This window comes from Triticum aestivum, chromosome 7B (assembly GCF_018294505.1).
Source record: "Triticum aestivum cultivar Chinese Spring chromosome 7B, IWGSC CS RefSeq v2.1, whole genome shotgun sequence".
NCBI classification, from domain to species: Eukaryota; Viridiplantae; Streptophyta; class Magnoliopsida; order Poales; family Poaceae; genus Triticum; species Triticum aestivum.
This window is the reverse complement of record NC_057813.1, coordinates 753,717,762-753,744,795: the sequence shown is the minus strand read 5'-3', so window position 1 is coordinate 753,744,795 and position 27,034 is coordinate 753,717,762.

Here is a 27,034-nt window from a genome sequence, read left to right as displayed (position 1 = left end):
AACCGGCGGATCTCGGGTAGGGGTCCCGAACTATGCGTCTAGGCGGATGGTAACAGGAGACGAGGGACACGATGTTTTTACCCAGGTTCGGGCCATCTTGATGGAGGTAAAACCCTACGTCCTGCTTGATTAATATTGATGATGTGGGTTACAAGAGTAGATCTACCACGAGATCAAGGAGGCTAAACCCTAGAAGCTAGCCTATGGTATGATTGTTGTTCGTCCTATGGACTAAAGCCATCCGGTTTATATAGACACCGGAGAGGGCTAAGGTTACAGAGAGTCGGTTACAATGGTAGGAGATCTACATATCCGTATCGCCAAGCTTGCCTTCCACGCCAAGGAAAGTCCCATCCGGACACGGGACGAAGTCTTTAATCTTGTATCTTCATAGTCTTGGAGTCCGGCCGATGATGGTAGTTCGGCTATCCGGACACCCCCTAGTCCGGGACTCCCTCAGTAGCCCCTGAACCAGGCTTCAATGACGATGAGTCCGGCGCGCATGTTGTCTTCGGCATTGCAAGGCAGGTTCCTCCCTCAAATAATTTATAGAAGATTGTGAACACCAGGATAGTGTCCGGCTCTGCAAAATAAATTCCACATACAACCGTAGAGAGAATAATATTATACAAGTTCAATCTGCTGACGTATTTTGTGGCGTAACGTCACACCACTACCAAGCCTTCAAATTGTTTTTATTGTTCCATCTCAGCGCGTTTAGTAAGGCGGTTTCCTTGGCACTTCTTGTCGAAGCAGAGATCGTGTTCCCCTTATTCCGGGATTCCCATCAATACGGACGTGGGTAACCCAACCGCGCCATTGATTGCGGCGCTTGGGAGATAAGCGAGTTTTATCAGGCCGGTGGGGACGCATGTTTCCGTCCGCCCATATAAGGGGATAAAGATCCAATCCTTTTACCTGCGCCTTCTTCCTCCTTGGCTTATCCATCTCCGTGAACTCGAGCTCTAGCGCCCAAGCCTGCACATCTCACCTCAACCTTCTCCAAATATGTCCGGAGCGGGAGGCAAGTGGATGGCCTCCTCCATCACGGAGGGGCATATCCAGAAGCTGCGCAGCGCCGGATACTTGTCAAGCGACATCGCGCATCGGCTCCCCGACGAGGGAGAGCTCATCCCCACCCCTAGGCCCCATGAGAGGGTAGTATTCCTTCCCCATTTCCTCCGCGGACTGGGCTTCCCACTTCATCCCTTTGTCCGGGGGCTCATTTTCTACTACGGCCTAGATTTCCATGATCTGGCCCTGAATTTTATCCTCAACATCTCGACGTTTATCGTCGTGTGCGAGGCCTTCCTCTGCATCCAGTCCCACTTCGGCTTGTGGCTCAAGACCTTCAGTGTCAAGCCGAAGGTTGTGAAGGGCAGCCAAGCGGAGTGCGGAGGCGCCATGGTGGGCAGGATGTCCCATGTTACGCGGCTGGAGGGTACTTTCGTGGAAACCATTAAGGGGCGGCAATCGACGTGGTTCTACATCACCGAGCCGCGTGACCCTGATTGGGCAGCGGCCCCCGAATTCAGATCTGGTATCCCTACACGGCTCACCTCCTGGAAAGAGAGTGGCCGGATCTGGGGGGATTCGGAGGAGCTGACCGGACTCCAAGCCTGTATCCAGAAGCTGGTGGACAAGAAGCTCAAGCTTTTCAACGTAGTCCAGGTCATGCTCATCTGCCGGATTTTCCCGTGCCAACGACGGGGCTTCAACATGTGGGAGTTCGATCCGGCGCAACACCAGACTTTGAATGGGCTCTTCGACACTATGTATGAAGAGGTCTGGAAGGTGCTGCTCAAGGGCGCCGAGTCTCCCGCATCCGCTACCGAAGATCGCGGATTCAGCTCGCAGCGTCCAGCTGACGAGGTAAGTGATATTGTCCTTTACGGGACGCTTGTTATTCATAGTTTGACTCTATGCGGGATCTAAACTCCCTTTTCTTTGACAGGACTGGCTGAAGAAGGCCGCACAGGCTATCTGTCCGGCCCCATTGCCAGAGGACCCAGCTGACGCCGCCCTAACGGGGCTGCTGGCTCCGGCACCCCATGTGGTGCCGGAGAAGAAGGCCAAGAAGAAGGCCACGGGGACTCGGAAGAGTTCCCATTTTCAGGTGCTATCGGACGATGAATCCAAGGCCGACTCCTCCCACCAAGGCGAGGAGGAGAAGAAGAAAGCCTCTCCCCCAGCCGGGGGAGGGAAGAAAAGGAAGGCCTCCCCAACAAGGGAGTCTGAAGGGTCCAAGAGGGGAAAAACTCTTCCCCCGGACTGTTCCACCAACGCCAGTGACGACGACGAGGACTGGCCTCCAAGGGCCAAGCCTCTGGCGAGATCGTAAGTATCCGGACTCCCGAATAACTTCAAGGTTTTCGTTTTCCGCCACATTATGTCTTTCTAATGCCGCATATAACCCTGCAGTCCGCCTAAGGATGATCTCCCCACTTCGTCGAGCGGGTCCTTCGGGGCGTCGGATATGGATTCTCTTCCGACTGCCTCCACCCCCCGTGATGCGGACGATGCCGAGGTGGGATCCCAGGAAGGGACCCACCAGGAGGAGAGGGCCCCGGAGGTGTCGCAGGACAACCTCCCAGACTTTGCACCGGACTCAGCCCCGAAACCCATAGTCGCTCCGAAGTCTGGCGGGCGACCCCTTCGTAAGAAGGGCAAGACCGCGACGCCGGCTGCCTCCGTCCAACCGGAGGTGCCGGATAATTTGCTAGAGGCGCTCAATAGTGCCTCTATTGAAGAGGAACACCGCACTGTTATGAGTGCGGTGATTCAGAAAGTTCAGCTCGCCAAGAACGGGCTGACTGAAGCCTGCAGCAGCCTTCTAACAGGCTTTGAGGTAAGAATTTCAATATATGTAAAATGGTACCGCATAGACAGTAGCCCCTGATGCTCGGTTCGGTGTTCGGAAAGAAAAGCCGGACTGAGGATCTTTAGAAAGATAAACGCAGGAGTCATGAAAATATGTCAATATGGGATTGTAGGCTGTGCTGCTGACCTCTGCCGCACTAACTGCGGAGGTCAAAACTTTGAAGGAAAACCTCGAGCGGTCCGAGAACGAGCTCGGCCATGCCAAGAAGCAGCTCGAGGAAAAAGAAGGTGAGTAATACCTTATGAAAATTGTACCTTACAGAAAAGGATTTGGTTGCAAGAAAAATGACAAGGATAACTGGGGTATTGCAGGGGCCACTAACAAGGTGGCGACCCTGAAGGAGGCGGTGGCCACGGCCGAACGCAATGCGGCTGCGGAGCGCACCGAGCGAGAGAAACAGGAGGCGCGGGTGGCGGAGGTACAACAAGAGCTCCAGGATCTCGTGAGGAAACATGAGAGCCTGGAGCGTGACTCGAAGACTCGAGAGTCTGAGCTTGCAACGGCTCTTGAGAGTGCCAAAGCCGCTAAGGCCGAAGCCTACAAGGCCCTCCAGGAGATCGAGGCAGTAAAGAAAATAGCAGCGGGTAAGGCATTTTTCATGCAAAGTAAGCATGTGAGTGTTAATTACCTGTCGCTTACCCGAATTCGGAGCTCTCCAGGAGCGTTCGCAGATCTTCCTTGCAGCGTGTCCGATGCTGCCGCATTCTACCGGGCCGAGGAGGGGAGCTTGACGGAGAAGGTCTTCTGGTCTCAGTATGCTGAGGCCGAACATCCGGTGCCCCTTAGCGACCAGCTGAAGCAGCTAGTCGAGCTCCACAAGGCAGCCGAACAGGCCATGAAGGGCCTCATAGTTCGGCTGTGGCCTAAGGAGGCCATGCCTGGGAGCTACTTCGGCCTGGTGCGGTGGCTGGTAGATGCGTGCCCGTGGGTTGAAGTCATCAAGCACTCCGCCTGTATTGAAGGTGCGCGTCGGGCCCTTGCCCGTGCAAAGGTGCACTGGGGCAAGATGGATGCCCAGAAGTTTGTGACGGACCCCCCACCAGAGGGCAAGGAGCATCGCACGCCCGAGATGTATTATAGGAGTGTGCTGAAGGGCGCCCGCACTATTGCGGGTGAGTGCTCCAAAGATGTAATATTTGAGTAGACTCGCATTTTGTTATCCTGTGCGCTGAAAACTTGGTTCATATGCACTAAGCAACTCTTGTTAATTTAAAATATTACCTTCTGTGCGGCTGTTTATCAAATCTGAGAGATGGCAAGTCGTCGGCTTCAGCCCCCATGCCACGAGTGCTGGGGTGTTCGGGATAAACTCGAGCGCTCTTGTTCCCATTTTTGGGTCCATCTAGGGAGGCGCTCAACACAACGAACAAGGCAACCGGACTTATAATGCTTGAACACTCTCACTAAGCCATAGAATTCTATAATTTTAAATTTCGGCACAGCCCCTAGTTTTCGGAAGGCCGAATTTGGGGCGCTATCCACGCCTTGGCCGGACAGAATCCGGCTCCTCGCTCGAAGTGGCATAAGTCTTAGGGACTCGCAAAGAACCTCTCGAACAGCGACCAACTCTCGCCTCATCATGACGGTCAGTTTTAGCTTTCTCCACTGAGGCGTTAACCCAGCTCAACTGGGGCGCAATCGCAGTGGTTCTCCCAGTACTACCTTAGCCGATAAAACGGAACGTAAGGTACCAAAACATGGGAGCCGGGCAAACCCAACTATTGACCCAAGAACATGATTCGGAGCCGATGCATATAATGCTATAAGTTCGGGGTGCCGCACTTGTGAAAGTGTTCGGACTTATCACTCCATAACGCGGGAAACATAAGCCCCTGGTGTATTTAGCCGTACCAAAACGCACGGATGCAACATGTCATAGATGAACATATGTGTAAGAAAGAAATGCAATTAGAAGCAAAAATGTGTTGTATTGCTTTATTCAATAAAAAGTGCTGTAAGTGCAGGACGATACAAGTGGTGCGGTAAGCAAGGGATGGGACTGTTTAACATGTCCCCCTCCAGGGGTAGGCTACGGAATAATGCATAAAACAGATTTAATGCTCATGATCGAGACCACCTGGGTTTTCGTTGTAGCCTTTCTCCTTCCCTGGCTGTTGCATCGTGGGTTCGACATGTCTGCTGCCGGACAGGGCCTCTGACGAACGGAGTCCTGTAGGTAAAAAATAGAAGGAAAAGAAAAAGAAATGACACACTTAAGAGCCCCTGGTGCGGTTGAGCCGCAGTCTGGGATTATCGTGGTCGAGCCCCTTACCCCGTGCCCATGGTATCTTCAGAGCGTAATGGAGTACGCGAAGGGTCTGTCTTAATGTTTTACAGGGGCTGGGGTTGGGGCCGCACTGCTACGCGTGCTGGAAATATGCCAGGTGGTCGTGTTGTAGGTTACTCCGGGCACCCTTAGCTGTGTCCGGCCGCTTGGCAGCCGGACTCGAGAATTGCCTTAAAAGGCTGCTTTGTACTTCTGCCGCGAGAGCCGCTATATGTTCCTCCGTTCGGAGGGAGCGTTCAGTGTTTCCGTTGACCGTGATGACTCCTCTAGGGCCTGGCATCTTGAGCTTGAGGTATGCGTAGTGCGGCACCGTGTTGAACTTTGCGAACGCGGTACGTCCGAGCAAGGCATGATAGCCGCTGCGGAACGGGACTATGTCGAAGATTAACTCCTTGCTTCGGAAGTTATCCGGGGATTCGAAGACCACTTCTAGTGTAACTGAGCCTGTACAATTGGCTTCTACACCTGGTATGACGCCTTTAAAGGTCGTCTTGGTAGGTTTAATCCTTGAGGCGTCTATGCCCATTTTGCGCACCGTGCCCTGATAAAGCAGGTTTAGGCTGCTGCCGCCGTCCATCAGGACTCTGGTGAGATGAAATCCATCGACGATTGGGTCTAGAACCAATGCGGCGAACCCACCATGGCGAATGCTGGTGGGGTGGTTCCTTCGGTCAAAGGTGATCGGGCAAAAGGACCATGGATTGAACTTCGGGGCAACTGGCTCCATCGCGTATACATCCCTGAGTGCACGCTTCCGCTCCCTTTTGGGTATGTGCGTGGCATATATCATGTTCACCGTCCGCACCTGTGGGGGGAAACCCTTCTGTCTTCTATTGTTCGGCGGTCGGGTCTCTTCCTCGTCGTCGCTATGTAGCCCCTTGTCGCTGTTTTCGGCAATTAACTGGCCTGCCTGCTTGAACACTCAACAGTCCCTATTGGTATGGTTAGCTGGCTTTTCAGGGGTGCCATGTATCTGGCACAAGCGGTCGAGAATTCGTTCCAAATTGGACGGACCCTGAGTTATTCTTTTGAATGGCCTTTTCCGTTGACCGGGTTTAGAGCCTCTGAATCCGGCATTGACTACCGTATCCTCACTGTTATCGCCGTTAATGCGGCGTTTGTTTTTGTTGCGACGCGACCTGCCACTACGGTCCTTGATATCCGGACTGCCAGCATTTTTATTGAGGTTGTTGCTGCGTGCTAGCCAGCTGTCCTCACTCGCACAGAAGCGGGTCATGAGTGATGTAAGGGCTGCCATGGATTTCGGCTTTTCCTGTCCCAGGTGCCGGGCAAGCCACTCGTCGCGGATGTTATGCTTGAAGGCCGCGAGAGCCTCGGCATCCGGACAGTCGACGATTTGGTTTTTCTTGGTTAAGAACCGTGTCCAGAATTGCCTGGCCGATTCGTCTGGCTGCTGAATTATGTGGCTTAGGTCATCTGCATCTGGTGGTCGCACGTACGTGCCTTGGAAGTTATCGAGGAATGCGGCTTCCAGGTCCTCCCAACTCCCAATTGACTCTGCTGGCAAGCTGTTAAGCCAGTGCCGGGCTGGTCCTTTAAGTTTGAGTGGGAGATATTTGATGGCGTGGAGATCGTCTCCGCGGGCCATGTGGATGTGGAGGAGATAGTCCTCGATCCAGACCGCGGGGTCTGTTGTGCCATCATAAGATTCAATATTGACGGGTTTAAACCCTTCTGGGATTTGATGATCCATTACCTCATCTGTGAAGCACAGTGGGTGTGCGGCGCCTCTGTACTGGGCGATATCGCGACGGAGCTCAAAAGAGCTTTGTCTGTTGTGTTCGGCCCGGCCGGACTTACTGTGTCCGGGGTGACGGTGATCGTCACGTATCATGGGGCGCCCACGTGATCCATAGGTCGATCTTAATTGTCTTGCCTTATCCTCCAATATGCCGCGCAGGTCCGGAGTGTTCCCCTGTGGCCTTGTGCTTTTCGAGCGATGCCGGGGTACGGGTCTAGTGAAGGGCCTTGAGGCCTCTCTGTCGCGACCACGGGGTGGTCGATCAGCCGTATTGTCTCCTGGTGAAGCAGGATCATATGCCTCCACCTCTAATCGGGGGAGCAGCTTATGTTTGGGGTAGCTTTTGGAGGCGCATTCGAGTTCATGCTCTTCGGCCACGAGGACTTCGGTCCATCTGTCGGCTAGCAGATCTTGATCAGCTCTAAGCTGTTGCTGCTTTTTCTTGAGGCTGTTTGCCGTGGCCATAAGCCTGCGTTTGAAACGCTCCTGTTCGACGGGATCCTCAGGCACGACGAATTCGTCGTCGTCGAGGCTTGCCTCGTCTCCGGAGGGAGGCATATAGTCCTCTACCTCTTCTTCGGCCGCTCTCTCATGAGGTCTGGCGTCCCCCTCCTCCTATGTTGGATCTTGCTGGAGTGGGTTGTCTTTGGCGCTATCCGGTGTATAATTGTCTCCGGTGCCGGAATCCTCATTCTTGCTATGGCGGGATTTAGAGCGGCGCCGCTGACGCTGGCGCTTGGGCTGTTTCTTGGAGGGGTCATCCTCCGCTATTCCTTCGCCGTTCCCATCCTTTGGGATATCCACCATGTATATGTCGTATGAAGAGGTGGCTTTCTAGTGCCCGGTGGGCGCTGGTTCTTGGTCGTCTCCGGCATCGTCGTCCATACCGTCGATGTCCTCAGAGTCGTAATCTAGCATGTCGGTTAGGTCGTCGAAAGTGGCTACCAAGTGGGTGGTGGGTGGGCTCTGAATTTCTTCGTCGTCCGCATCCCAACCGTCCTGGCCGCAGTCCGGCCAGGCCTCTCCTGATAACGAGAGGTACTTTAGCGAACTCAAGATGTCGCCAAAAGGTGAGTGTTGAAAGATGTCCGCCGCGGTGAACTCCATGATCGGCACCCAATCGGATTCGACTGGAGGGGGCGCGGGAGGTCCGGAGTCCGGCAAGGAGTCCGGCACCTCGGAGTAATGAGCTTCATGGGGGACAAGATCGGTGTTCGGCTCTATCGCCGTAGAGGTTGCAGCCTCCGAGGTGGTGTCTAGCCATCCATCCTTGGTCTGCGCAGCCGGCTCCGAGTCGAAGATCGGAGCGGGTTCGAGTGCGGCCTCCAGGGTACTGTCCGGCTGCAGAGCTAAATCATGCCCATCGTGACAGTACGTCACGCTCGGCTGTGGCTCGAATCCGTCGAGGATGAAGTCCCCGAGGATGTCAGCCGTGAAGTTCAAACTTCCAAATCTGACCTGACGGCCAGGGGCGTAGCCTTCGATCTGCTCCAGTTGGCCAAGTGAATTGGCCCGAAGTGCGAAGCCGCCGAATACGAAGATCTGTCCGGGGAGGAAGGTCTCACCCTGGACTGCATCGTCGTTGATGATCAAAGAAGCCATCGAGCCTATCGGTGACGACACAGAGGAACTCTCAATGAAAGCACCAATGTCGGTGTCAAAACCGGCGGATCTCGGGTAGGGGGTCCCGAACTGTGCGTCTAGGCGGATGGTAACAGGAGACGAGGGACACGATGTTTTTACCCAGGTTCGGGCCCTCTTGATGGAGGTAAAACTCTACGTCCTGCTTGATTAATATTGATGATGTGGGTTACAAGAGTAGATCTACCACGAGATCAAGGAGGCTAAACCCTAGAAGCTAGCCTATGGTATGATTGTTGTTCGTCCTATGGACTAAAGCCATCCGGTTTATATAGACACCGGAGAGGGCTAGGGTTATACAGAGTCGGTTACAATGGTAGGAGATCTACATATCCGTATCGCCAAGCTTGCCTTCCACGCCAAGGAAAGTCCCATCCGGACACGGGACGAAGTCTTCAATCTTGTATCTTCATAGTCTTGGACTCCGGCCGATGATGGTAGTTCGGCTATCCGGACACCCCCTAGTCTGGGACTCCCTCAGCACCCCATATGTTTGGCGCCCAACAGACACGAGCTTGTGAGCAAAGAAAAAATGAGTCCGGGTTAGTACGAGGGATAGGAATAAATAGTTCAGTTTCGGTCCGAGTGGAATGAAGAGGAAAAAAATTACATTCGTCTATGTGAAAGGGAAAAGTTTTCATCCATGTGAATGGACCCTAATTCATATGACGAGTTTATAAGTAAGAGGAGAAAAGATTTGCACTGACCCAAATAGAATGACCAAAAACGGCATGACGATGCAAAGACAATTTAAAAAAAGTTCTAGCGTCCCTCTGCCTGAGCACTATAGCGAAGCGGGAAAAAGGGGCATGACATTCCATACATTTGTCCATTGAAGCGTGTGGCATTACACCAACATAGATGTCCGGTCGAAGAGGGTATGAGATAGAACGTCATATTGCAGCTTTTCATGTCATAGGAAAATGACCCTGCGGTGTATGACCAATTTGGCCCTATGGAGGGAGGGAAGTGGTGGAGAGAAGTACTCCGGACAGATTTGTTTCTTTTTTTGAACCTAGAGAAACGACGATGTGGCCATATACTTTTGGCGCCCAACACACACAATCTTTAGAGCAAATAAATGATGAGTCGGAGCTAGAACAAGCGGTAGGAAATAAATGGTTTGGTGCCGGTCGGAGTGGAAGGAAGAGGAATAATATGGAAAAAAAATAAAAATCTTTTTTTACACTAGTCCGTGTTGAAGGGGAAATTTGTAGGTCATACGAATAATGTGTAAGTAAGAGAGAAAATATTTTGGTCGACTCAAATAGAATGAACCAAGGCAAAAGAAAAACGGCATCAAAACGCAAAAAAGACTTAAATCGCTCCGCGCTTCTAGCCCCCAACATGCACGAGTTAACAGCGACCTAGGGTTACAGGCTGCTGGGCCAAACCCGGCTAGAAGTACGTCACGAACGCTTTTTGCCTCGACAGGCCAGCATAGCTAGTGCTAGCTTTGCGTCCTCGACGATACATGATTGAACGTCTCGCTATTTAAGCCGCGAGGTGTCTACCGAAACAAGCGATGTGGTACTAAAATACTACTACTCCGTAGCACGCAGCGTCAACCGAGTGGTGCGCTCGTCTTCGGCCCACCTGTGGCTAAGCGCCCTGGTCTTCGCGTCTTCGGCCCACCGGCTAAGCTGGAACGGATGGATTTCGTGTAACGAGCACTGCGCGTGCGAGGTCTCCAACCAAGGAATCAACAACCGTACGCAACCACCCAAAAAACAAGAAGTCGTACGCAACCAGGGAACCAGTTGAGCCAGCTACAGCTAATCTATCTACTTTGATAATTTGAAGTAGCATAATTATGACACGTACATAACCAAGTTGATTTCCCCTCAAAAAAGAAAAACTTGTTCAGTTCTTCACTAAATGAAGCAGGTTCACCAATTGATGCTCTCGTGGTATGAATCTTGAAAATTTGCATCTAGCAACCAACAATCCACATGTACATATGGTTCCTCTGCCTCCCGCCCGTCCGTCTAGTCTCCGTTGGCCTTAGAATCATACGGGGGGGCGCGGTGGATCTCGACCCTTGTGCGGCGGGGGCGTGCCGCTGGTGCGGGGCATGGCGGCGGCGGGGCTCTCGGTCGTGTGGTGCGGGCGGGCGTCCAGGCCGTGGTGGCTGCACGGTGCAAGACCATGGCGTGGTGATGATTGTCTTTGATGAATCTATTCGGATTCGGTCTTTATTCATTTTGTCTTCATGTTGGATCCTTCCAGTCTACGCATATTTTCATCGATGGTTCTTTTTTCCTGGTGCGCTTGTCCTATGGGGACTTTAAACGATGACTTCTCGACTGTTTATTTCAGCAAGTTTTCCCGGCTCCGACACAGGAGGGTCAATGACAGTGGTGCGCCTTCAGCTCGCTTCATTGGATGTAGTTCTTGCAAGGTCGTCTACGAATCTGGCCATATTTTTTATTATTTCTGGTGTTCGTTGTACTATCACGATTGAAGATCAATAGATCGGAAGTTTTTCCCCAACAAAAAAAAAGCAGCCCACATGGAGCAACAATTTCAACCTAACAATTATATATGTGGGCTTTTATTATCTTCTACTACTACACTACACTAGCTGCTTTCCTGAGAAACATCTGGATGATCTCTGTTAATGATACAAGTCTCTAAACTATTCATATGGTCAGCACAGTCTCAACAAAATGTTCTTTACAGGATAAGGGTTTCTTTGTTGTACTTGGAGCTTCCCTGATTCCAACTAACAACATTGATTAAATATTCAGTGCAACACATTGCAAGTCAAAATAAGTTCCAATACAATATTAGTAAAATGTATAGTTTCGTGCTTACACCAAAATCCACAAAAGGAGGGGAAATTCTCCGAGTTTCCTTTATTCCTCACGATGTATAGTTTTGAGCTCGATGAGGATGATGATAATCAGGGTACTGTTGTTTCCTTTATTCCTCACGATGCTGCTATCAATATGCGCCAAACTTGCTTTGGACCTCAAGTCTGGTTGTTGTACATTGGATTTCCCCATGATTATCAAACCTCTCACTACATCCATAAGTCTGTCGATAAGTTTGGGGAACTTATCACTTGGAATAATCCTAGAGGGGACAGGAAATTTGTTCTGATCAAAGCCAGAGTTCTTAGCTTGCGCCAGATGCCAAAAAGTTTTGTTATGCATCAGCTGGGTGGTGAGCGCCGATGCTGGACTGTGTGCGTCACGATTCTGCGCAGCAGTGATTGGAATGCCCATATCCCGGATGTGCCACCTGCAGATATTGAACCACCGCCTGCTGATGGGATTCCCCATCCCCTCTTCGGTGACACTCTCACTGCGGAGCAGATGTACCAAGCCCAACTGCATAATTGGCTCGCTCAGAACGCCGCGCCAAACATGCCTGATGCAGCTCCACAACACAATGCTCGTCAGGGACACGACGCTCACTTCCAAGCGGGATGGGGTGCTTGGCCACCTTCGCCGCCTCCTGCACTGTATAACTTTCAGCCTTGGCTGACGGCTGAGGGTCTGCAAGTGCAAGATGGGATTTTACCTGCTAATAATCTCCAGGATAGCCCAGGGACAGCTTGGAATGATTCCATTTCAGCTTTTGGCAGCTCTAATTCCAGTGCCACAGTCTCTGACAGTTATGTCTTGGTGCCAAGCAACATTTTTAACAATCTTGTTAGGGGAGAAAGCTCGGATGCACCTGAAAGTATTGTGGTTTCTAGTCCGGCCCCTCAGCATAATGCATTGGACATTCAGATCTCTCTTTCTGCTACTGGTTTGCAGCTTGCTATGTCTGCTCAGGGTACTATAATCAGCTCGATGATGATTAATGAAGGTTTTCCCATTGTCAGGCTTAACACCTTCCTCAGGTCTGCAATCATGCCTATAGTTGAAGCTTATGGCCCATGGAGTTCTGGCTATGGTCTTAGGGATGCTAGAGTGGAGTTTAAAGTGGCAATTACTGAAGAGGAGGGAATGCTAACTGTTACTGAAGCCACCAAGACCACAACTCTGCATAACTCCAATGCTGTTATTGTTGAACAAATGTCCATGGAAGCTGATCTCTCTCTGTTTGATCTGAATGTTGGGGATCCAACGACTCCTGTCAGTGTCTTTCCACCTCGGCTGGTGCACTTGTCGGACACACTTGGTCCTGCTTCTTCTACTAAACTGCCTGCACAGGTGTCTGCGGTGACTGCTACTGATGTTTCTGATGACCTGCACGTCCATGAGCCTGTGGTGAGTACTCTTCATGGAAAGGCTCCTGCTCCTGAATCCTCCGTTAATCTGCGGCGGAGCACTCGCAAGAACAAGTATGATGGATTCAAAGTACCGTCACTCTCGGAAACAAAGAACAGAGCCTCTAAGGTAAAACCATGGGTCGTTCCCTCTGCGGCAACTGCCATTACCATAACTGAACTTTCTGATGAAGCAGAACTGCCACCTCCCACCCCGATCCATGTCATTCAGCAGATTGGCAGTGTTATGTGTGGGATCCCTGCTGTTGATCTCTCGGAGGAGAAGTTCCTGGCTTGCAAGTACGCAGGGCCATCTTCTGATGCGGCCTGATCTCCTTATTTATCCTTATTATGCCTCTTTTGGTTAGTTGGAATGTTCTATGTTGGAATGTATGTGGGCTAAACTCTGAAGCTAAACAGTTAGCACTTTCTAATGCGATCAACTCTAGTGGTTGCGCAGTTATTTGCTTGCAGGAAACGAAAAAACAATCTTTTGATAAAGCTTTCATTAAATCTTGTTGCCCACGAAGATTTGATAAGTTTGATTTTGTCCCCTCCCGGGGCGCGTCAGGAGGAATTGCCACCATTTGGAATAGTGCGGTTTTCTCGTCTACTACAGTGGCCTCTGAAGACTTTGCACTGGTAACACGATTTCACTCTACCCAGTCGGCGCAATCTTGGACCTTAGTTAATGTGTATGGGCCCTATCAAGGGGACCCCAGAAACAATTTCATTGCATGGCTATTCTCACTTGATATACCTACTAATGAAGATTTGCTATTATGTGGAGATTTTAATTTCATTAGAGGCCCTGACAATCGTAACAAACCAGGTGGCCACTTTGGAGATATGATAACTTTTAATGATTTCATCAGATCACAAGCCTTAATTGAACTGCCCGCATCAAGGGAAGAACTTACACATGGAGCAACATGCAAACTAATCCCCTACTAGAGCAAATTGACTGGTTCTTCCCTAGTAATCATTGGACCAGCTCCTACCAAACACGCTTGTTAAACCACTTGGCAGACCGGTCTCCGACCACATTCCTTGTGTCATCAATATTGAAACAAAAATCCCACGTTCCAAGATGTTCAGATTTGAATCTTATTGGATCCATCACCCGGGGTTCTTAGAAACTGTGAAAAGGGCTTGGGCCATACCTGTGAACTCTCCAAACATGGCGTCTAATCTCTGCAAAAAGCTCAAGCACCTTCGGCATGAACTAAAAAGTTGGAGTAAGAACATTTCTAAGCTATCAATTGCTATTGAGAACACTAACAGGGCCCTTCTAGAAATTGATGGTTTGGAAAACAGGAGGCTTCTCACGACACTGGAAGCAAATTTCAGAACTATTCTTAAGAACCATTTATTAAGACTCTTGTCCTACCAAAAGCTATACTGGAAGAAACGTTGCACGGTTCGTTGGGTTCAATTCGGCGATGAAAATTCCAAAAAAATTCAAGCAATGGCGTCAGAACGATATCGCAGAAATAACATAGCCTCCCTCATGACTGAATCTGGCTTTTGTGCAGAGGATCATGCAAGCAAAGAAGCCATTATATTTCAGACTTTCAAAGATCGACTTGGCATGAAAACCAAGCATGACATGAAATTTGACTTGCCCAGAATCATCAAAAAGATTGATGGCCTTGATGAACTCACAGTTCCATTTACCATGGCTGAAATTGACCAGGTGATCAAAACAATGCCAGCGGACCGGGTCCCGGGACCTGGCGGTTTTACAGGCATATTTCTGAAAACTTGTTGGGAAGTGATCAAGGAGGATTTCTGTAAGCTTTGCAACCAGTTCTTCGAGGGCAACCTCAACTTAGAGAGCATTAATGAAGGACTAATCACTCTCATTCCAAAAGTTCAGGCACCGTCAACAATTAATGAATACAGGCCCATCACACTACTTAATTGTTGTCTCAAGGTAATTACTAAGCTCCTGGCCAACCGTTTACAAAGACTCGTGCTAAAAATTGTGCACCGCAACCAATATGGTTTCCTCAAAGGGCGCACGATCCAAGACTGCCTGGCATGGGCCTTCGAGTACATCTACCAGTGCCAATCTTCCAAAAAAGAAATTGTCCTGTTAAAACTAGATTTTGCTAAAGCCTTCGACACCATTGATCATGATGCAATGATTGAGATCATGAGAAACATGGGCTTTAATGATAAATGGCTTGGTTGGATTAAATGCGTCTTTGCCTCGGGGAAATCTGCTGTCCTCCTGAATGGCGTACCGGGAAGACAATTTCATTGCAAATGTGGAGTCCGCCAAGGTGACCCTTTGTCCCCCCTAATCTTTGTCCTAGCCGCAGATTTATTACAAGATGCTATTAATGATGCTTTTTCCAAATACCTCATCAAGTTACCCTTCCCATGCGCTACACAAAAAGATTACTCGGTCATTCAATATGCGGACGACACGATTCTTGCAATGCCAGCTTGTCCTCTACAGGCTACAACTATCAAAAATATTCTGTCGAACTACGCCACCTCTATTGGACTCAAAATTAGTTTCCATAAATCCACACTTGTCCCGATCAACTGTGATGAAGCACTCTATACCAACTTGGCAAATATTTTTGTATGTGTGGTGGGAAAGATGCATTTTACCTACCTAGGCCTTCCTTTGGGGACTACTAAACCTACCATTCATGATCTCATGCCTTTGGTCTGTCGGCTAGAAAGAAGATTATCAGCAACACTTAATATGATCGCATATGGCGGCAAGTTATCACTACTCAACTCGGTCATTACCTCCCTCCTAATCTACGCCATGTGTACACTTAAACTCCCAGCAGGAATCGTTGAACTCCTTGACAAGATTCGCCGCAAATGTTTATGGACAAAGAAAACTGATCAAGGTGACAAGTGCACCTCACTTGCTGCTTGGGCCATGGTTTGCAAACCAAAAAATGTGGTGGTCTGGGAGTATTAAACCTGAAAATCCAGAACGAGGCCTTGCTTCTCAAGTTTCTTCATAAGTTCTACAACCACTGGGACCTGCCCTGGGTTGAGTTGATTTGGAACACCTACTACACCTCCAAGATACCCCATGCTGTCGATCCTTGTGGCTCCTTCTGGTGGCGAGATATCTCAAAGCTCATTCCCACTTATAGAGGAATCACGATGGTCAATGTGAATAATGGAGCAACCACTCTCTTCTGGAAAGATATGTGGCTGGGTGAGATCCTGGCCGAAACTCATCCATGTGCTTTCTCGTTTGCTAAAGATGAAGACATCTCTGTTCGCGCGTTCCTTGGGGCCACCAGTTTGCAGGAAACGTTTCATCTGCCACTATCGGAGCAAGCCCATGCAGAGACCAGAAATCTGCAAAGCCTTACCTTGGACGTTCAGCTGGCTGGCCTATCAACACACGATGATTGGACATACGTTTGGGGATCCACCCACTTCGCAGCCAACAAATTCTATGAGTTTTTCTTCAGAGATGTCCAAGCTCACCCTGCCTACTCATGGCTATGGAAGTCCAAAACAACTATGAAGATCAAAGTTTTTGGCTGGTTACTACTCTCTGACAGGCTAAACACCAGAAATATGCTCAAACGACGTCACTTCAACATTGGTAACACGTTTGGCTGCCTGCTTTGCCCAACATGCATGGATGAAACGGTGGAGCACCTTTTCTTTGAATGCCCTTTTAGCTTAAATTGTTGGGCCAAGCTTGGAATGCAAGGATCTACTCAAGGGAATAGGCTGGATTGGGTGGAATCAGCCAAGACATCATGGAATAGACCATTATTTGTGGAAATCCTACTCCAATCTGCTTGGAGTATTTGGAAGGAAAGGAACAACAAGAACTTCAGAGGAATTACTCCATCCATAAGCTCTTGGCTCTCTAGACTTAAAGAAGACCTATCCCTCCTCACCTATAGGGTGGAAGATAAGAATAAACCCATCTTGCTTTCATACTTAGCTACATTGTAACTTAGCCCTTTACCCTCCCCCACCCCCCTCCACCCACAAAGTGGGATGGCCTTGTAACATACAAACCATGTACAGTTGCTGATTCTTTAATTCAATTGCAGTAGGAGCCTCTCCTACTGTTTCAGCGGTTCAAAAAAAAATTCTCCGAGTTCCTCTTCTATAGCAACGACATCCTCAGTGATCATCTCTTCCCATGCCCCCTGGTATCGTCTTCAGTGTCAGATCGACCAGCCTCTTCGCCTGCATACACACAACATGGTTGGCACGAAATGCATCTCTTCCCAGCATCACTTCCCTAGAAGTTGGCACCCCTCATTTGCGGCCATTTGTGTGCCTATTTTTCTAAAAGGGAAGACAGTCACATTTCCTAGCATGATAATTAGCAATCTTCAAATATCATAATAGAAAACATATGGACGAAATTAGTTCTTCATGTGAGTCTATGGACAAAGTTGTGGCTACCTGAGTATGAAAACACGACGACACCCACAAAAGCTTGTGTCTAGGGAAGGTCCCACAGTCTAGCATATTCATCAACCCTGGTGAATTGAATGATTAAACGATTTGTGTCCATATTCTTATTAAGTGCAACTAAACATCACAAACAAAAATGTTAAATGGAATATTATAATCTAGCACTCAGTAAAATATATATGGTCATCAGCTGTGCAAAAGTTAGTTCATCGATTAGCATCCAGAAGAACAAAACAAAGGTATTTTCCTTTCTGATGAAGTCAAATACACACAGAAAAAATAAACAACAAAATATGCTTGTTAGTGCCATTGATTTCATGAAACCAATAGTCAAGCAACTCCATGCAAGGTTGGCACATTGGGTACCATATGTAAGTGAGTGAAATGTGGATAAGCATGTCCTCACAATACCATTGACTAAATCATTTCTCTTGGATCGTATCATTACTAGTAGAATGCCTGCTTGTTTGCCTCAGCTGCAAGTACAAAAGTATGCACACCATTAATGAAATGGGGAGAGCATCGGTCATCGTACATCCATTGTCGGCTCACTTCATTACACAGCACCGAAAATATCAAATTAATACAAGTTCATACATAAAGTTCATACAACACTTATTCTCATAAAACAACATACATATAACTCTGTAGCTAAAGCATTTAAATGCAACAACAAATGCGATCAAGATCGCAATTAAGGTAACAATTGATGCAACAACATAATGATACCAAGCCTCACTATCGATGGCATATTTTCTAATCTTTCTAATCTTCAAGCGCATTTTCTCCATCTCGATCTTGTGATCATCGACGGCATCGGCAACATGCAAATCCTATTCCATCTTCTCCCCCTCAATTTTTTTCATTTTTTCTTTTAAATACTCATTTTCTTTTTCAACTAAATTTAACCTCTCGACAATAGGGTTGGTTGGAATTTCTGGTTCACATACCTCCTAGATAAAAATATCTATGTCAACTTGATGGGCATAATTTGTCATAAACATGAAATGCAACAAATAGTTATAACAGAGAATATACCACATCCGAATCATAACCCGGACGAGGGCCGATGGGGACGGATATCAAAACCATGGCACTATATATAACAAACAACGTACGGGTAAGATAATTATACAAGTAACTATATATCTATATCACATAAACATGATTCTTTTATATTAAAAAGATAAGAACAAGAGGCTCACTGGAAGGTGGAGCTGGCGACGGGTCGGTGCGGGCGGTCGACGGTGGTTAGGACGGAGACGGGAAGGCACTAAGTAAACCACACCTACATATGCAAACTAAGAGTTATTTTGACCTCAAATTGCATGTAAATCATATACTACCACATATAATTCCTCCCAAAATAAAACCCACAAATCACTATACTTATAGAGCATTGCAAGAGCTAATCTAGCAATGAGAGATGAAAGGACAAAGTTGCTAACCTTTGTGATCACTTGGATGGATGGGGTGACTGCAAATCTTCACAAATTTTGGCAAAAAATGGAGTGTGAGCTCGAGAGGAAGAGGAAGAACACAGAGGAGAGGAAAAGCGAAGAACAGAGCGCTCGGGATGGACGAAGGGGTTTATATAGGAAGATCTTTAGTACTGGTTTGTTAGACGAACCAGGACTAAAGGTGCATTTCTAGTCCCGGTTCATGGCATGAACCGGTACTAGAGGTGCTGGTGGGGCCCAGCCTGACAAAAGCCTGCCACCACCTAATGCGAGCCGCCCGCCTAGCCGTTGGAGCCGACACTAATGGTCACATTAGTGCCCGTTCAAATACAAACCAGGCCTAATGAGCTTCACATTAGGCCCTTTTTCTACTAGTGTCAGTAGATTTTTTTAAAAAAACCTATGTTCTGTACGACTTGAACCCATGACAACTGGGTAAGTTATCGGAATCCAAAACAGCACACCATAAAATGATTTATGTATCAAAATACAGCCTAACTTATATATATCCGCACAGAATCGTGTGAAATATCTATATATAATAAGTGGATTTCAGAGAATACAAAAGTGAATCATCTGCAGGTAGACGACACCGTGGTCAATTGCCGATCTCCGTCGCGTGATCGGCAAGTCACATAAGACAAACCAGAAGAGAAGGGAACGCTATGATCTAGCAACAAACAGTAGTCGATGCAACAGAAGGAAAGAAATCGCGTGATTGGAAAACGATCAGATGGGATCTTCAGTGTTTTCTCCTGATTCTACGTGAATATATACAATTTGAGGTGCATATTCTTTTCAGTCAACGCCCTTAGCATGGTTTGTGAATAAGAACCCAACCAATTTACAGATAGATCCTTAAAAAAATAGCTAATCCATAAGCGGTCAAAGGAACGATGACATGGCATCCACATAGCCGGGTTCTTTCCTCTCGGGCCAGTTTTGGCCTTAGTCGATCAAATTAACGAGTTTACGGACTATATTCTATCAGTTCCCGAGTTATAGGCTTAAAATGTGTGATCGGTTTGAGTTTATGGGCTGGTGGTACATTTCACTCTTTATTTGGACACTCATACCGAATGTGCATAAACATTCCAAATGTATACCAATTCTCCCAAAGACTAGGACAAAGATTTGGTGCATGGTTCCATTTACATATTGGGCATCTCCTTGGCATGCTCCCAAAGGATTGCCTATGACTTGCTCTAGGCGGCAATCGGTTCTAACATTCCTACTAGAACATAAAAGATGTTGCCACGCCCACCCATCTCAATGCAAGTATATTAAAATTATTTTCAAAACTGAATATTATAAGTATCTAGCATTCAAATTACAATGCTTCATTACTGGTTGCAACTCGTCGTCGTGCCGGTTGCAGTAGCGGGCGCCTCTGGTTGTAGTTGCTAAGGCTCGCCGCCATGTTAGGTTGCACCACTAAGTTCCTCTGGTTCCAGCTTTTTTTGTGTCGGTTGCAACACTGAGCCTCTCCCATTCTAGCCCTCCGTCGTGCCGGGCGCCTCACCAAACGCCTTTGGCCACATACTTTGCAATCATTTGTTTCATGAGCTCAGCTGACCACAATCAACGGGTTGGCACCAAGTTCTTCCTCCGCTCGTAACATGACCTCTTACTGCTTGCCACACAGGTGTTCGCCGTCCTTGAAGCACCGCACAGCCGACCGACCACTATGTAGAAGCCGAAAAAGGACACGACGCTCCATACAATTTGTCCATTGAAGTTGGCAGCATTCTCGAGCATTATGTTCCACCGAAGAGAATGAGAGAGCGAAGGACATGTTGTAGCTTTTCCTTGTCATACGGAAATGACACGACGATACATAACAGGAGCGGTGTACAGAAGTACTCCATGCGAATGCATTACTTCCAGGTCCAAATAGTAGAAAAAAACATCAGAGGGAAAAGAGGCTAGCCTTACACCATACTTTTGGTGCCCAATACAAACGAGCTAGTGAGCAAGGAACATTTGATTCAGAATTCGTTCGAGTGGAAGGAAACGAATGATTTGGTGCATGTTCGATTGGAATGAAGAGAAATAATTAAAAATTATAAATTTCACGATAGTCCATGCGGAAGGGAAAATTTCCATCCATCTCATTCGAAGGACGGAAAATAAACGATGCATTAGTCTTAGCGGAAGGAAAATACTGATGTTGCTACAAAATTTTGGCCCCCAAGCACACAGAAGTGAGCAAGGAAACCAATCCTCGGCCAAGGAATTAAATAAATACTAGGAAATTACACGTGCGTTGCAATGGGATACACGGTTAACACACTATCGTGGCGGCAAAACTGTCATATCGTGGAAGTAACCGCTACCATAGCACTGTCAATGAATCATCGCGGCAGAAAATCATTAGTTCTCGGCATATTCATTTAGTTCCATATGTTAATAACCCCATCTTTAAAATATTATATATGTATCATATCAAAATGTCCATGCATATAGTTATAACAAAATCCGAGAAACAATAGTATGTATACATTATTACAACAACCATTTTTTGTCCATAAATAATCCAGTTAGTCAATAATTACATTATGTGTTGCAGATCTAAATAAATATTGATAACTTTTGTAGTCAGGGTACAACGAGTGTGCACACCATTTCATTATATACTTCTAAAGCCTATTCAAGAAATGAGCAAAACTAAATTCTTTTGTATCTCGTATGTAAATCTCTCACGAACACTTCTCAGAAAAATCCATACGACGAAAATGTCTCGCTTTCAATTACTCCCATTAAACTTTCTATCTCTCTCTTTCTCTCTCTCTCTCTCTCTCTCTCTACTCTCTTATTTATCTCCCATGAAATCTCTCTCTCCCTCTCCCTCTCTCTTGATAGTATTTGTCTCCCATGAAAATCTCTCTCCCTCTCTCGTGTGAAAGTATTTTCTCGCCCATGAGAATCTCTCTATTTCTCTCTTTCTCTCTTTCTTAGTTACAACCGTGAAAATCTCGCTTTCCCTATACCCCAGTGCTCTCTCTCTCTTTCTCTCTCTCTGTGTGTGTCTCTCTCTCTCTCTCTCTCTGTGTGTGTGTGTGTGTGTGTCTTTGATGGAGACAATCGCATAGCCATGGCATTGTGTTGTCGTCATGGAGATCGCACAAGCTATAGATATGGATGCATGGTTGTATACACGAATACGAAACTAATTGCCATTAGAATGAAATGTTAGTAAAAAAATTCTACCATACTTGAATAAAATAAAAAGGAAGAATCAACTAATGGGTCATGATCTCAAAAATATAAACATGCACACTTACTACGGGAGGTGCGCCAACGAAGAACATGTTGGGCATTAATGGTCCAACGACCCACAACGGCAAGAAGAAGATGCTCGTGATGAGGTAACCATCGTAGAGGTAATTAAGGAGGGCATCCCAAAAATCTTCAAACCCTAGGCACCAAAGAAGTCGAGCGAGAGGCATAAAAGATCATATTCTCACGCTGGAAAAACGAAGGCATCGCTGTGCTCCAATGCCACCTAGGCCCACTGCCAATACTATCCTGGTTGTCGCTTGATCTACCGCGTGCTGCCATAAGAGAAGAACCAATGTGAGGGGACGAATAGGGTTTGCTCGGGGGACACGGTGTCATCGGTGAGATGGGAGAGAGAGGTAGAAGGAAGCAGTGGATGAGGTAATAAAAATAATCAAAACTTGTAGGAGGTGGATGGATTTCGCGTGAATATTTACTGGCCATGTGTTTATTGTGTTACGATAGAATAGGTTGATTACATTAATTGATTGCCTTATGCGTCACAAAGGAGAGATTGACTGCCATCCACGAATTGGTTGTGTTACAAAATAATTATTGGGTTTGTCCGAGTAAACCAGGAGAGGAGAAAAACCGGGGAGGGTGGAGAAAAATCGATGGAGGAATGTATTGGGAGGAATGGCCGAAGGGGTGAGACGTAAGACGGGAGTGGGAACCTTACATGTTTTAGGTAGTAGAGATTAATACTCCATACATCTGGTGTCACACCGCCGAACCAGCATGATGGAGAGACGGTACGAAATAACAGAGTTACATTAATCTATAGTCCTGGCATCCCCCAGCCTGACCACTACGGTGACGCGGAAAAAAAGGACATGACACACCATACATTTGTCCATTGAAGTATGCGTCATTACTCCAACATAGATGTCCAATTGAAGAGGGTGTGAGGGAGAACGACATATTGTAGCATTTTCATGTCATAGAAAAATGACCCGGTGGTGCAGCAGTAACTTGGCCTTCTAGAGGGAGGGATAGGAATAAATAGTTCACTTTCGGTCCGAGTGGAATGAAGAGGAAAAAATTACATTGGTCTATGTGAAAGGGAAAAGTTTTCATCCGTCCGAATCGACCCTAACTCAGATGACGAGTTTATAAGTAAGAGGAGAAAAGAATTGCATTGACCCAAATAGAATGACTAAAAACGGCATGATGATGCAAAAACAATTTAAAAAAAGTTTTGGCGCCACACTGCCTGAGCACTATAGCGAAGCGGGAAAAAGGGGCATGACATTCCATACATTTGTCCATTGAAGCGTGTGGCATTACACCAACATAGATGTCCGGTCGAAGAGGGTATGAGATAGAACGTCATATTGCAGCTTTTCATGTCATAGGAAAATGACCCTGCGGTGTATGACCAATTTGGCCCTATGGAGGGAGGGAAGTGGTGGAGAGAAGTACTCCGGACAGATTTGTTTCTTTTTTTGAACCTAGAGAAACGACGATGTGGCCATATACTTTTGGCGCCCAACACACACAATCTTTAGAGCAAATAAATGATGAGTCGGAGCTAGAACAAGCGGTAGGAAATAAATGGTTTGGTGCCGGTCGGAGTGGAAGGAAGAGGAATAATATGGAAAAAAAATAAAAATCTTTTTTTACACTAGTCCGTGTTGAAGGGGAAATTTGCAGGTCCCACGAATAATGTGTAAGTAAGAGAGAAAATATTTTGGTCGACTCAAATAAAATGAACCAAGGCAAAAGAAAAACGGCATCAAAACGCAAAAAAGACTTAAATCGCTCCGCGCTTCTAGCCCCCAACATGCACGAGTTAACAGCGACCTAGGGTTACAGGCTGCTGGGCCAAACCCGGCTAGAAGTACGTCACGAACGCTTTTTGCCTCGACAGGCCAGCATAGCTAGTGCTAGCTTTGCGTCCTCGACGATACATGATTGAACGTCTCGCTATTTAAGCCGCGAGGTGTCTACCGAAACAAGCGATGTGGTACTAAAATACTACTACTCCGTAGCACGCAGCGTCAACCGAGTGGTGCGCTCGTCTTCGGCCCACCTGTGGCTAAGCGCCCTGGTCTTCGCGTCTTCGGCCCACCGGCTAAGCTGGAACGGATGGATTTCGTGTAACGAGCACTGCGCGTGCGAGGTCTCCAACCAAGGAATCAACAACCGTACGCAACCACCCAAAAAACAAGAAGTCGTACGCAACCAGGGAACCAGTTGAGCCAGCTACAGCTAATCTATCTACTTTGATAATTTGAAGTAGCATAATTATGACACGTACATAACCAAGTTGATTTCCCCTCAAAAAAGAAAAACTTGTTCAGTTCTTCACTAAATGAAGCAGGTTCACCAATTGATGCTCTCGTGGTATGAATCTTGAAAATTTGCATCTAGCAACCAACAATCCACATGTACATATGGTTCCTCTGCCTCCCGCCCGTCCGTCTAGTCTCCGTTGGCCTTAGAATCATACGGGGGGGCGCGGTGGATCTCGACCCTTGTGCGGCGGGGGCGTGCCGCTGGTGCGGGGCATGGCGGCGGCGGGGCTCTCGGTCGTGTGGTGCGGGCGGGCGTCCAGGCCGTGGTGGCTGCACGGTGCAAGACCATGGCGTGGTGATGATTGTCTTTGATGAATCTATTCGGATTCGGTCTTTATTCATTTTGTCTTCATGTTGGATCCTTCCAGTCTACGCATATTTTCATCGATGGTTCTTTTTTCCTGGTGCGCTTGTCCTATGGGGACTTTAAACGATGACTTCTCGACTGTTTATTTCAGCAAGTTTTCCCGGCTCCGACACAGGAGGGTCAATGACAGTGGTGCGCCTTCAGCTCGCTTCATTGGATGTAGTTCTTGCAAGGTCGTCTACGAATCTGGCCATATTTTTTATTATTTCTGGTGTTCGTTGTACTATCACGATTGAAGATCAATAGATCGGAAGTTTTTCCCCAACAAAAAAAAAGCAGCCCACATGGAGCAACAATTTCAACCTAACAATTATATATGTGGGCTTTTATTATCTTCTACTACTACACTACACTAGCTGCTTTCCTGAGAAACATCTGGATGATCTCTGTTAATGATACAAGTCTCTAAACTATTCATATGGTCAGCACAGTCTCAACAAAATGTTCTTTACAGGATAAGGGTTTCTTTGTTGTACTTGGAGCTTCCCTGATTCCAACTAACAACATTGATTAAATATTCAGTGCAACACATTGCAAGTCAAAATAAGTTCCAATACAATATTAGTAAAATGTATAGTTTCGTGCTTACACCAAAATCCACAAAAGGAGGGGAAATTCTCCGAGTTTCCTTTATTCCTCACGATGTATAGTTTTGAGCTCGATGAGGATGATGATAATCAGGGTACTGTTGTTTCCTTTATTCCTCACGATGCTGCTATCAATATGCGCCAAACTTGCTTTGGACCTCAAGTCTGGTTGTTGTACATTGGATTTCCCCATGATTATCAAACCTCTCACTACATCCATAAGTCTGTCGATAAGTTTGGGGAACTTATCACTTGGAATAATCCTAGAGGGGACAGGAAATTTGTTCTGATCAAAGCCAGAGTTCTTAGCTTGCGCCAGATGCCAAAAAGTTTTGTTATGCATCAGCTGGGTGGTGAGCGCCGATGCTGGACTGTGTGCGTCACGATTCTGCACAGCAGTGATTGGAATGCCCATATCCCGGATGTGCCGCCTGCAGATATTGAACCACCGCCTGCTGATGGGATTCCCCATCCCCTCTTCGGTGACACTCTCACTGCGGAGCAGATGTACCAAGCCCAACTGCATAATTGGCTCGCTCAGAACGCCGCGCCAAACATGCCTGATGCAGCTCCACAACACAATGCTCGTCAGGGACACGACGCTCACTTCCAAGCGGGATGGGGTGCTTGGCCACCTTCGCCGCCTCCTGCACTGTATAACTTTCAGCCTTGGCTGACGGCTGAGGGTCTGCAAGTGCAAGATGGGATTTTACCTGCTAATAATCTCCAGGATAGCCCAGGGACAGCTTGGAATGATTCCATTTCAGCTTTTGGCAGCTCTAATTCCAGTGCCACAGTCTCTGACAGTTATGTCTTGGTGCCAAGCAACATTTTTAACAATCTTGTTAGGGGAGAAAGCTCGGCTGCACCTGAAAGTATTGTGGTTTCTAGTCCGGCCCCTCAGCATAATGCATTGGACATTCAGATCTCTCTTTCTGCTACTGGTTTGCAGCTTTCTATGTCTGCTCAGGGTACTATAATCAGCTCGATGATGATTAATGAAGGTTTTCCCATTGTCAGGCTTAACACCTTCCTCAGGTCTGCAATCATGCCTATAGTTGAAGCTTATGGCCCATGGAGTTCTGGCTATGGTCTTAGGGATGCTAGAGTGGAGTTTAAAGTGGCAATTACTGAAGAGGAGGGAATGCTAACTGTTACTGAAGCCACCAAGACCACAACTCTGCATAACTCCAATGCTGTTATTGTTGAACAAATGTCCATGGAAGCTGATCTCTCTCTGTTTGATCTGAATGTTGGGGATCCAACGGCTCCTGTCAGTGTCTTTCCACCTCGGCTGGTGCACTTGTCGGACACACTTGGTCCTGCTTCTTCTACTGAACTGCCTGCACAGGTGTCTGCGGTGACTGCTACTGATGTTTCTGATGACCTGCACGTCCATGAGCCTGTGGTGAGTACTCTTCATGGAAAGGCTCCTGCTCCTGAATCCTCCGTTAATCTGCGGCGGAGCACTCGCAAGAACAAGTATGATGGATTCAAAGTACCGTCACTCTCGGAAACAAAGAACAGAGCCTCTAAGGTAAAACCATGGGTCGTTCCCTCTGCGGCAACTGCCATTACCATAACTGAACTTTCTGATGAAGCAGAACTGCCACCTCCCACCCCGATCCATGTCATTCAGCAGATTGGCAGTGTTATGTGTGGGATCCCTGCTGTTGATCTCTCGGAGGAGAAGTTCCTGGCTTGCAAGTACGCAGGGCCATCTTCTGATGCGGCCTGATCTCCTTATTTATCCTTATTATGCCTCTTTTGGTTAGTTGGAATGTTCTATGTTGGAATGTATGTGGGCTAAACTCTGAAGC